General features: G+C 34.5%; 1 long non-coding RNA gene and 2 pseudogenes across 1 annotated transcript; 1 reads left to right on the forward strand and 2 right to left on the reverse strand.

Annotated features, from left to right (window-relative positions):
* Positions 1-171: 171 nt before the first annotated feature.
* On the reverse strand, positions 172-1,588 carry LOC111788892 (uncharacterized). The gene is made up of 3 exons (XR_015420763.1): positions 1,513-1,588; positions 1,347-1,402; positions 172-384 (listed from the first exon to the last, which is right to left on the reverse strand). It is a non-coding gene; the product is annotated as an uncharacterized LOC111788892 (long non-coding RNA).
* Positions 1,589-4,978: 3,390 nt separating this feature from the next.
* On the reverse strand, positions 4,979-6,352 carry LOC147794791 (uncharacterized; annotated as a pseudogene).
* A 3,971-nt stretch (positions 6,353-10,323) lies between these two features.
* LOC147794792 (uncharacterized) lies at positions 10,324-12,175 on the forward strand (annotated as a pseudogene).
* The last annotated feature ends 600 nt before the right edge of the window (positions 12,176-12,775 follow it).

A 12,775-nucleotide genomic window follows, 5' to 3' on the forward strand; every position in this document is an offset into this window, starting at 1 on the left:
TTTTTCCTACGGTGCTGTCCTAACGGGTAATTTTGGATGTGTACCATATACTCTACACACAACCCATACGTGCGTGTAACGCCCCTAATTTTCTCCACCCTAATTAGCGACGTTACCTTATACTCGTCAAAACAACAGGACAAGAGTTCACATGGAACAGCCTCGATAACGAAAATGCATTCATCAATTTAAGCAGTTCATACCTATGAAAACAATTGCGACAACCTAGCCTAGAAGTAATCAACAGAGACTAGAGAAAATAATTCGCAAAACTAAGAACCCAAGAGAATCCAACAGGCGCTACGACACAACAAACCCTCCTCAAGATTTCCATGGCCCTTCGCCTCATCCACCGTCATCCATACATGGGAGCCTTGCCCTTTCCTGAAAAATATTGGTAGCACGTGGCTTGAGTATTATATAAAATACCCAGTAAGTCGCCCCGCTGTTGGGGTTAAGCATATATTCATACATTCGGATACAAGCAGTCGCACACAATGCATGCAAGCAGTCGCACACAATACACGTACATGACGCACGCAACACACATACATGTCACAGAGAATACCCATACATGTCGCACATCATTACCATACATGCCGCACAATGTTAGAAGAACGCAGCTGAGAGAGAGGTTTGTCTTCCATTCCTTCCCATGGCCTTAGGCCCTTGCCTTGTCCGGGCGGGGGTGGATGCATGGTAATTTCCCACACATGGCCCACGTGTGTGATTGTTGGCCCACCAGGCGAGCTCGCAAGCGAACTCCCTGGGCCTGGCTTGGTCGGGTATGTATGACATACAATACCGGACGCCACGGACAAAGGAGGGCCTGCATGATATCGTGGCGAACACAATATCGAATATACGCATCCATAACATCAGTAGCATAACGGGGGAGTGCCCCAACCATAGCGTGCATGAGGTTCTTAAGGTTTACCTCCATGGCATTACACATACGACGCTCCATCCCCTCGCCGCATTACGTAGCATAACCGGGTCCACATTAGGCAAGCATAACATAGCATAACCGGGTCCACATTGAGCAAGCATGTCCTAGCATACTAGTCATCTTATTCATGGCATGTGGGGTTCTCATTACAATCATAACATGTCAATCAAGCTCATCATACATACAGGGCGACAAAACGCGTCACAACATCATATTCATAAACATGGCATACATAGCAATTCACTGCAAGAATCACATACATAAACAAAGCATGCATAGCATTTCACGGCAAGAAACATCTAACCTAGCATACAGCAACAACATATGGTGCATGCAAGGGCCACAGGGCACGCACCAACATACATACAAAACTAACGCCAACAGTAAGGTTACGTACCTCCTTGGCCTTGGCCGAAGTCACCCACAATGCTAACTCCAGCGCCTAACTACCTCCTATAAGATAACATGATACACTTAGAGCCATTTCCCAACTAGCTCTTATGCCTAGCTACCAAGGTACGTCCCTATCACAATCTATTTTATCGCAATGGAGTTATACTGACCTCAGATGGCTGAAACAAGGGTGGGAATGACTCCAGAAGGGTCAAAAACCTAGAAACCGGTATGCTATTCGGATGTTGAGCCGCCGAGCAGCGCCCCCAAGCTGTCGAGCCGCGCCGCCAAGCCGCACAGCCGAGCCGACCTGGCCGAGCCGAAACCGATGGGCTTCGAAGAACCCTAACGGCGCAGGGTTTTTGGGCGCACCTCTGGTTTGGGTCGAAAAGGAACGAGGCCCAATGGTGGGCCTGAGCGCGCCCTGCGAGGTGTGGGCTGCACGCCAGCCGAGACGAACCGCAGAATGCCGAGGGTCGACCCGCGCCCGCCGCTTCGTCTTCCTCGCCCGAATGCCTCAATAGCCCTAATCGTGGGCTTGGCTGCTATCACCTGTGGAAGCGTCGTCGTTCATCCATCTCCGGTGGCGCGTCTGTCCCTCCCTGCCCGACGTACACTAGCGCCTGCTCCTACCTAAAGCTCGCGGCGTTATTGAACCCGATCTGAAGTCTCGCGACGTTTTCGATCCCTCACCTAAACCCTTCGGCTCCTCCTTCACAGGTATGACAGTCACTCAAAAAGGAAAAGACGGCTACTAAGGTACCTAGGGTTTAATATGCATTAATACGCCTTGGCTAGCAAGGCATGCCTCACTGGAAAGCCCATGATTTTCCGGCGAGATTTAAGGAGTTTGTTTTTTTTTTTTTTTTGTTTTTTTTTTTTGTTTTTTTTTTGTTTTTTTTTTTTTTTTTTTTTTGCCTTTTTGAAACCCCTACCGTTACAGTGCGAGTGTGGGCTCACCAGCTAGTTCGCACACCGCTGGGCCACTTTCCTTATCCGATGGGCATACTCTGGGAGCCCCTTAGGCCAGACACCCGCTAGAACTAGTAACCGTCACAGCAGCGCTATGCAAAGCATAACGATTGTTGTCCTGCCATTGGATGTACGCGTCCGTACTCTCGTGATGGATTAGGGGTATCCCCCCAAATGCATGAGCACACATAATGCATGAGGTCCCAAAACTTTTCCATTTTCGTTATCCTTTAATACAACCCCGCTAGCATTATGTACATATCATATCATTTTTCATATCCTTTCAGATATCGTTCATCATTCATATCATATCGTTTCTCATTCTTCAGTTCTCAAATCATACATAATTCTAACGGGGTTATATTTCATGCCATTTTCCGTAATTTCATGTCATTCATATCATGCTATATACACACAATTTAAGAGACCTAACATAACGCTCTATGCTTTAAACATAACATTTCATCATATACACATCATACCATGACATATTGCATCACAATGTATCATATCATAAACAAGTCATAATGTAAACACTTCGTAGTCATGTCGTTTTCTAACTTATCATAGCCTTAACGTTCTTATACCTATCACAGACATATCATTACGTGAACGTACCTTAGTCATATCATTACAAAAACGTAACCTAACCTTGTCGTTCTATCAATCCTAACGCTATCGTTCTATCAATCTATCATAGACCTATCCCTTTCTACTCGTAACCTAACCGTATTCTTCCATCAATCTCTCTTATCCATATCACTTCGGTATGTAACCTAACCTTAACGTTTCATGAACGTATTTTACTTCTATGTACATTTCGTTTTATGCATCCTTCTCGTATCCTATCTCAAACATATCCTTGAACACATTGTACTACAACTATTATCATACAATTCACATAATTATAACATATACATAACATATAAGAAGCATATCGATCTACAGACAATTCACACATATCAATATATATGACACGTGCAGAACCACGGAGCACGTGTTCACATCAAATATAACCATGCCGATAGTAAGGTCACTTACCTAGCTAGCTTAAGTTGTTGTCACAAATATATCTTTAACGAAAGTTCGATTCCGTTCTTTGAAATTCGAGTCAACCTATATGAGCCCATGACATTAGTTTCAGGTTTTAACTCTACAACATTATTTCTCTAATTTACATTGGTCCATTGTTAAAAGTTTTGAAATGTCTATAATTATATTTTTATTAAAAATCTTATTTTTCATGGTTACTGTTCTATAAAAAAAATAGATACATTTATTTCAAGTTATTGTGGCCTTTACTACTCTCTGTGTTTATCTTTCCCTCTATATTTAGTTTGTGGTTTTTAATTTTCTAATTTTTTTTATCTGTTGCCTTTTAATTATGTTCTCATGTATTCCAAATTTGAGTGGATCTCTGTTTCCAAATCTTTCCTTATCTCAGTGTTTTCTATTCACAAGTTTTCTTGGCCATCCTATCTCCATTACTAATGTGACTTGATGTAGTATAAATGATTGACATTTAGTTTCTAACTCAGAGCTAGATCATTGTAATAATTCAATGAAGATCTAACTATAATTTGTTGTGATTTCTGAAAAAATAGGATAAAAAAAATGAAGATTTAATATATACCTTATTGATCCGATCTATTAAATCTTTGTGAATCTGTAAAGGCCATTCTCTTTTTTTTTTTCTTCACAATTATTGTTTTTCTTTTTCTCACACAATTATTGTTTTTTCTTTTTGTTGTTGCAGTGTTATTTTTTTGTCGTAAGGATGGGTTGATGAGAGATAATTGTGGGAAGGGATGAGAAGTTAGTGGAGAGAAGTGGAGAAAATGTTTTTTTTTTTTTTTTTTATTTTAATTTGAATTATTTAATTAATTAATTTATTATTATTATTATTTTAACTATTTTTTATAATTTTTATAATTTGTTTATTTCTTTATTTATTTTTGGTCTATTACATAATTCTTCTTCTACTTTTTCCATCCAACCATGTTTTATTCATGTGGATGCAACTTTGACACGTGAGTGGAGAGAAGTGGGGAAATGTTGTTTTTATTTTTATTTTTTAATTTTAATTTTAATTATTTAATTAATCAATTAATTATCATTATTATTTTAACTATTTTTTTATAATTTTTTTTGTTTTCTTTTCTTCGATGTTGATGCAACTTTGACTAAGTTAGTGAAGAGGAGTGGGAAAGGTTGTTTTTATTTTAATTTTAATTATTTAATTAATTACTTAATTATTATTATTATTTTATAATTTTTTTATTTTTAATTATAATTAATTAATTATTATTATTTTAACTATTTTTTTTATTTGTTTATTTGTTTATTTATTTTTGGCTATTACATAATTCTTCTTCTATTTTTTTCATCCAACCATGTTATATTCATTCCATGTGGATGCAACTTTGACAAGAACCTCTCCATTTTTATTCATAATAGGAAGTTCCTATGACATGGTAGATCGGTGACCTTTGAAAAAGGGGAAGAAGTCGTTTCTCTATTTATTTGATTTAATAATTATGTCAAAAATCAAATAAATAGAGAAAAGCGGCTATCAGAATCGAGCCGATGACCATCGAATGCGATGCTCTAACCTCTGAGCTAAGCGGGCTCACATAACGGAAATGTTACATGTATAGTAATTTACTAAATTATTGGGATCTTTAGGGGGAATATGAATATAGAATCTAATTCAATTTCAAATAAATATTGAATATTGGAATTGTTCTTATGACCCATATATGAATATTTTTTTCCATTCTTCAACCAAAGAGACGGAGTATTTATCTCCACAAATTGGACATGCTATTTACCTTTTGTGGTGCATCCAACAAGATTTCCATATGCAAGAAAATCATTTATAGTCCATATGAGAATTGCTCTTAAATTGAAATATGTTTTACTTACAATATCATAAGCTTGTACTCCTTTCCATAGATGCTGTAAATCTTCCACAAGAGGTTGTAAGTAGACATCAATATCGTTTCCTGGTTGTCTAGGGCCAGAAATCAACAATGTTAACATTATATTTTCCTTTTTCATACATAACCAAGGAGGCATGTTATACGTAATAAGCATGACTGGCCAACAACTTTATCGACTGCTCATGTTGAAGAATGGATTAAAACCATATTTAGCAAGGCCTAACCTAAGATTACGAGAGTCCATAGCAAACTCAGGCCACTTTTTATCAATCAACTCCCATGCAACAGAATCAACTGGATGTCGAATCTTTCCATCAATACTTTTATGTTGAGAATGCCATTGTAAACTTTCACCTACTTCATATATTTTAAACATTCGTTTAAGTCGCGGAATGATAGGAAAGTATCTTAATACTTTAGCTGGTATACCTTGCTTGATTGCATTCGTTTGTCTATCAACCTTCCACCTTGAAGTATTACATTGAGGACAACTTTCTAACTTTTCTTTTTCATTTCTAAATACACAACAATCGTTACATATGCATGGATTTTTTGGTAGCCTAAGTCAAATTCCTTGAACAATTTTCGAACTTCATAAATAGATCTTGGAATGACATTATCAATTGGAAGCATGTCATACAAAAGTTCCAGAAGGCTTGTGAAACTAGCATCTACCATCCATTATATGTCTTAAGTTTATACAATGCCACAACTGCTGGTATCTTTGTATATTTTGTACATCCTGTGTACAATGGAGTGTTTGCCTCTTGGATATTGTGAGAAATATTTTTGTCTTCCTCGATGTAAAAGAACCATTCTTGTCCTCCTCTTCAATATATGTGCTCTTATATAAGATGGTTGCTTCCAATTTAAGAGCATCATCGACTTCTTTTTCAACATCATCCTCCTCACATACTTCTCCGTGATGATACCAAACATTATATGTAAGGTCTATTCCCTTAATGATTAGGTGTTCATATATGGTTTGGATATCATAATGTCTCATATTCCTACACTCTTTACATGGACATAGAAACTTTTTGGCATCCAGCTTCCTTTTCTTCATTTCTTGTAGAAATTTCCATGCTCCTTCCATGTACTCATCGGTAGCACTATTAGACAAAGTCAATTTTGGTAAGTATGTGTCTTAAAAATAAAGTGTATTGAAACTTATATTCTCATACTGATTCAAATACAACCAATCTTTGTTGAACATTTTGAAAGCTCTGGTATGCTTAATAGGATGATCAATTGGACCATCGATAACTTGGTTCACAATCACTATTTAAGAAAAGAAGATATCGATAACTCTGATATATTTGTGTTATCTTTAAAGTTGGAGCTATATATATATATATATGAATGATAATAAAGAGCCACCAAAGGTAAAAACTTAGTGTAACAAGTACATTCAAATCTTTCTAAAATATAAGGCGAGAATAAGGTAACTTACATTATCTGTTCAACACCTTTAAACATTATCAGTTCAACACCTTTAATTTCAATTAGTTAGCTAAACCTTAAACCACCCTTTGTTGGCACTTTGTCTAATGCATAAGAATGGACTAATCAAGCAAAAAAAAAAAAAAAAAAAAAAAAGGCAAAATTAAAAGAACCAAAACAAATTAAGGTGCTCAAATTGAATTATTTTTCTAATTTTCATAATTATCTGGCAAGATTCAATACATTCTCCTAATTATTTTATCCAAATTTTAATTCAAGTTTTATAATATATAATTCTCCTAAAAAAATCACATATACTCTTAAAAGGTTGCTTATTCGAGTAGAAATTTCACTCATATTTCACTAGAAAGCTACAAATATTTTCCTTACAAGAGCATATATATATATATATATTTTGTAGCAGAATAATATTTGTTCAGTAGGGTCATTTAAATGTTGATCATTGATGGAGTAGTGTGTGTTTATCTGTTGCAAATATATATTAGTATCAGTATGTGTTTTTCCTTAAAATGTCGCTTACTCTCGTGATGTGGAGTGAAAAGTCATTGCAGTAACAAAAAATTTCAACAACAAAAAAATTTCGATATGGAGTATGTGTTTATATACATGGAGTAGGGTCATTGCATTAGCAAAAAAATTCACTTATACACTCATACATCACTAGATTGAGAGGAAAAATTACTATAACACTGCAGCAGCAAAAAAAATCCACTCATACACTTATACATCAATAGATTGAGAGGAAAAATTATAACACCTCAATCCCAATCCAAACCTCATAATACTAAACAAAATCTAAAAAATAAGCAAGGTAGAGAGAGAGAGGGGGATGACAACTAAGATGGCATAAGATTTTAAACATCACTAGATTGAGAGGAAAAATTACTATAACACCTCAATCCCAATCCAAACATCATAATACTAAACAAAATCTAAAATAGAAGCAAGATAGAGAAGGAGGGGGATGACAACTAAGATGGCATAAGATTTTAAACTAACCTACCTGAGAACCAGTTCACTAATTGCCGAGATAGTGGGAGAGAGTGATTTTTGCAAGATTGTGATGGCAGATTTTAGGGCTTCAATGGGCTGGCTTTTCCAATTTCTTTTCTTTCCCTCCTTTTTCTCTTTCCTACTTTATTTAAGTTTTAATTAGCTTTCCGTTTTTCTCTTTCCTACTTTATTTAGGTTTGAATTAGCTTTCCGTTTTCTCACATTTTCCCATTTTTTTCCTTTCGTTCTTTATAATTGCATTAAATAGAAAATGTTATCTTTAAACCCTAGCAAAAGCCTTCATTCTACTGAGTATTATAAATAAGTCGACAAAATTGAATACTTTTACTGTACTTAAATATCTAAAATATCCTTTAGATTTAGATCATTTTGCAACTGTTCTTGGATGATATATATACAAAATAATGAACACCAGTTTAGCATAATATATATCCCAAACAATAAACACAAATTTACACTAATCTAACTCAAAAAAGGACTAACCTAAAAAATAGAGTTCCTTACCCAAAGAAAGGACTAACCTTAAAAAATAGAGTTCCTCACGGAAGTAAACACAATAGAGAATTGTCTCAGGAGGAAGCAAATTGTTCGAGGGAATGAATACTGAAATAAGATAAATGAATTGTTTGTACAATTCTGTTAAAGAATTGAGACATGAGTCATACTCGAGGTGGGATGTGACTCAGTTTGGAATAGAGAGGATAAAATGTAGAGCAAAACTATGGAATGCAAAAACCAATGATTAATAAAACTATCTAATTAATTTATATTAATAATTACATCTTCTAACAAAAAATGGATTGTTGTACGATTATTATAAAGAACTGAGACGTGGGTTAGACTCGAGATGGGGCGTGGCTCAGTTTGAAATGGAGGGGATTAAGATAGCAGAACAAAAGTTTGTAATGCAAAAACCAAAGATTAATAAAACTATGTAATTAATTTATATTAATAATTATGTCTTCTGACCAGAAATAGATTGTTTGTACGATTTTGATAAAGAATTTAGACGTGGATCAAACTTGAGGTAGGGCGTGACTCAATTTGAAATGGAGGGGATTGAAGAGCAAAACTCTAGAATACAAAAACTCAAAGATTAATAAAACTATGTAATTAATTTATATTAATAATTATATCTTTTGACAAGAAATGGATTGTTTTTACAATTTTGATAAAAATTGAGCCGTGGGTCAGACTCGAGGTGGGGCGTGGCTCAGTTTGAAATGGAGGAGATTAAGATTGCATAACAAAAACAAATGATTAATAAAACTATGTAATTAATTTATATTAATAATTACATCTTTCTGATGAGAAATGAATTGTTTGTATGATTCTGATAAATAACTGAGACGTGAGTGAGACTCAAGTGTGGCGTGACTCAGTTTAAAATGGGTGAAAATTGCATAACAAAACTCTGGAATGCAAAAATTCAATGACTAATAGACCCATGTAATTAATTTAGATTAATAATTACATCTTCTAACTAGAAATGGATTGTTCGTACAATTTTGATAAAGAATTGAGACGTAGGTCAGACTCGAGGTGGGGCGTGACTCAGTTTGAAATGGAGGGGATTAAGACTACAGAACAAAAGTTGTGTAATGCAAAAACCAAATGATTAATAAAACTAGGTAATTAATTTATATTAATAATTATATCTTACGACAAGAAATGAATTGTTTGTATGATTCTGATAAAGACTCGAGATAGGACATGAATTAATTTGAAATGGAGGGGATGAAGTCTTCCGATCAAAAGTCTGCCATGCAAAAACCTAATAATTTATATAGTACATCTTCTAATGAGAAATAGATTGTTTGTACGATTCTGATAAAGCATAAAGATGTGGGCCAGACTCGAGGCTGGGCGTGACTCGGATTGAATTGGAGGGAATGAAGATAGTAGATCAAAACTCAACAATGCAAAAACTCAATGATTAATAAAATTATACAATTAATTTATATTAATAATTAGATCTTTTGACGAGAAATTGATTATTTATATGATTCTAATAAATAACTGAGACGTGAGTCAGAGTCGAGGTAGGGCATAACTCAGACTAAAATGGAGGGATGGAACTGCAGAGTAAAAGTCAGTAATGCAAAAACTCAATGATTAATAAAATTATATAATTAATTTATATTATAATTACATCTTTTTACGAGAGATTGATTGTTTGTACAATTCTCATAAAGAATCGAGATGTGGGTCAAACTCGAGGTGGGTCGCAACTCAGATTGAAATGGAGGGGATGAAGATTGCATAGTAGAATTCTACCGTGCAAAAATGATTAATAAAACTATAGAATTAATTTATATTAATAATTAGATCTTCTGACAAGAAATTGATAATGAGTACGATTCTAATAAAGAATTTAGCGTGGGCCAGACTCGAAATAGGGCGTGACTCAGTTTGAATTGAAAGGAATGAATACTCCATACCAAAAGTCAGTCTGCAACGCAAAAACCCAATGATTAAAAAAAAATTATATAATTAACTTATATTAATAGAGAAATTGATTATTTGTACGATTTTCATAAAGAATTGAAACTTGGGTCAAACTTGAGGTAGAGCGTAACTCAAATTAAAATGGAGGGGATGGAACTGAAGAGTAAAAGTCAGTAATGCAAAAACCCAATGATTAATAAAATTATATAATTAATTTATATTATTAATTACATCTTCTTACTAGAAATTGATGGTTTGTACAATTCTCATAAAGAATCAAGATGTGGGTCAGACTCGAGGTGGGTCGTAACTCAGATTGAAATGGAGGGGATGAAGACTGCATAGGAAAAGTCTGCAATGCAAAAACCCAATTATTAAAAAAAATTATATAATTAACTTATATTATTAATTACATCTTCCGAGAGAAATTGATTATTTGTAGGATTCTCATAAAGAATTAAGACGTGGGTCAAACTCGAGGTAGGGGTGGATCAAATGGCTAGCATAACCAAAATAGTTGAGCGGCTCACCTAAATTTGTTTGTTTCATTGGTTGCGGCTTTCCAGTGCATTAGATTTGTTAAATTTTCTTTCTGAAATAATAATAAATTATTCCATTTGCAGAAATGAAACAAAAGATGACGAGAATCTTGAAGCTAGCGAACAACAGAGATCTAAGGAAAAAGCAAAGGAATGCCAAGGGACTTGAAGAAGGAAACGAAAGTTGTTGCTCTCGTTGGAGATCTATACAAAAATTACCAGAAGAATATGGTCATCTTCGGGATGAAATTGAGAGAATCATTAAATCTAGAATGAAAAAAAAAAAAAAAAAAAAAAAGACAATGAGAAGATGTCTCTTCTTCATCTTCAAGCTCCAGCTCCGACTCTAAGTTAGAATATTTTTCGTCAGAGGAAATGAGCAATGGTAGTTTCTATTATTTACATAATGAACAGTGGAGCAGCTTGGGTGCTCAAATTCAAGCTGATTAACTAGAAAAAAATTGAATAAAAGAATGAAGTCTTGGCTAAAGTTGATTCACTACATTGGGAACTAGAAAACGTAAGAAACCAAACTGGAAAACAGAAAAAACTAAGAGATATCGAGAAAATGATTTTAATAGGAAATTTGAAAGAAGAATGGATGGAAAAGATTGAACTGCAAAAAAGATACTACATGAGAAAGAGAGAGTTCTTAGATAATCGCCTTAGTAGTGTAAGTCAAGAGTTTGAAACAAAAAATAGATGCATTGCAGGCTTGAGAGAACAAAATAAGGGCAAGATATGGAGCAATGAAACAAAAAATTTCTCAGATTGAAAATTAAAATTATCTATTGAGAAAGAACCCTAAAGGAAAAGGACTAAATCATTATTGGAAGAAAGCAAGCAAGCGAAGAGCGACTTATCAGACGTGGCTTTGAGCTTGATAAGCGTAGAGAGGAAGATGGAAGATTAAGCAGAAGAGCTCCATCAGCTTGAAAGACAAAATTCGTCTATTGTCGCAAAGCAACTACACAATGAAAGCGGAGAAAAGTTCAGGACGAGGAACAAAAGATACGAACAAGAGGAGACAATTCAAATAAAAAAATCGAAATCATGAAGCTGAGCTGATGAAACTCAACAACATGAATGAATTTGGAATGGATAGAATAAACAGAAAAATTGTAGAAGATAGCACAAAGCTTCTAAACAGATGCTTTAAGTATCACATATAAGCTTATTCTCGCAAAATATTGAGTTAGAATGAGAAACAACGAGCTAAAACAACTAAAAACGAATTTAACTCGATTCATTGCACAAATGGAGTAAAAAGAAGAACAGAAGTTCATGCTTAGAGAAAAGGTATGAAATCTAGAAGCGAAAATAAGCAAAAAGGGAGGAGAGAACTCAACCTGATTCGAAGCCTAGACCAATTGAAAAAGAAAATGATGAAAACGGAGAATAGTGAAGGAGAAGAAGAAGAACGTCCAAACCTGAAGAAGACGAAGGAAAAGTGATTGGAAAAATGTCATAAACACAAACAATTTAATTCTCCCTCTCACAAAAAAAAAAAAAAAAAATTTATTTTTCTTTATTTCACTGCATTAAATCACCCTTTTTATAGTTATAGCATTTTCTAAAACCTGCTATAAAAAAAAATGAGAAAAAGAGCGAACCCAAAAATAAAATAAAATAAAATAACTGACACAAACAAAAAAAAAAAAAATGGTAAGCTTCTTTATTTACTCCCTTTTTTTTCCTTATGCCCTAATTTAAAGTTGGAGGTTAGATTTATTTTTTCCTCTTAATTTCCTCTCTTCCCCTTATGCTCCGTTTTGCCATAATCTACGGAGCTATAATCCATGTATTTCATCTTTTTCTTCCTTTTGTAATATATTTTTGTCTGGCATCAGATGACAACTTAGTCTTTGCTCTATTCTCATGGTAATGTCGTTGATCTAATCTGGGCCAAATGTAAAAGCTCATAATTAAAGTTTGCATTCACATGCGTGTTTAATCTATTGAGCACAGTTCAATATTTGTGCCCTAAGGGAGGAGTACACAATACCCTACATTTTAAAATGAGAATGAGTAGAATGGATTTGCATGGAGGTTTC

Source organism: Cucurbita pepo, chromosome 1 (genome assembly GCF_057944985.1).
Source record: "Cucurbita pepo subsp. pepo isolate OVF chromosome 1, ASM5794498v1, whole genome shotgun sequence".
In the NCBI taxonomy this organism is placed as follows: domain Eukaryota; kingdom Viridiplantae; phylum Streptophyta; class Magnoliopsida; order Cucurbitales; family Cucurbitaceae; genus Cucurbita; species Cucurbita pepo.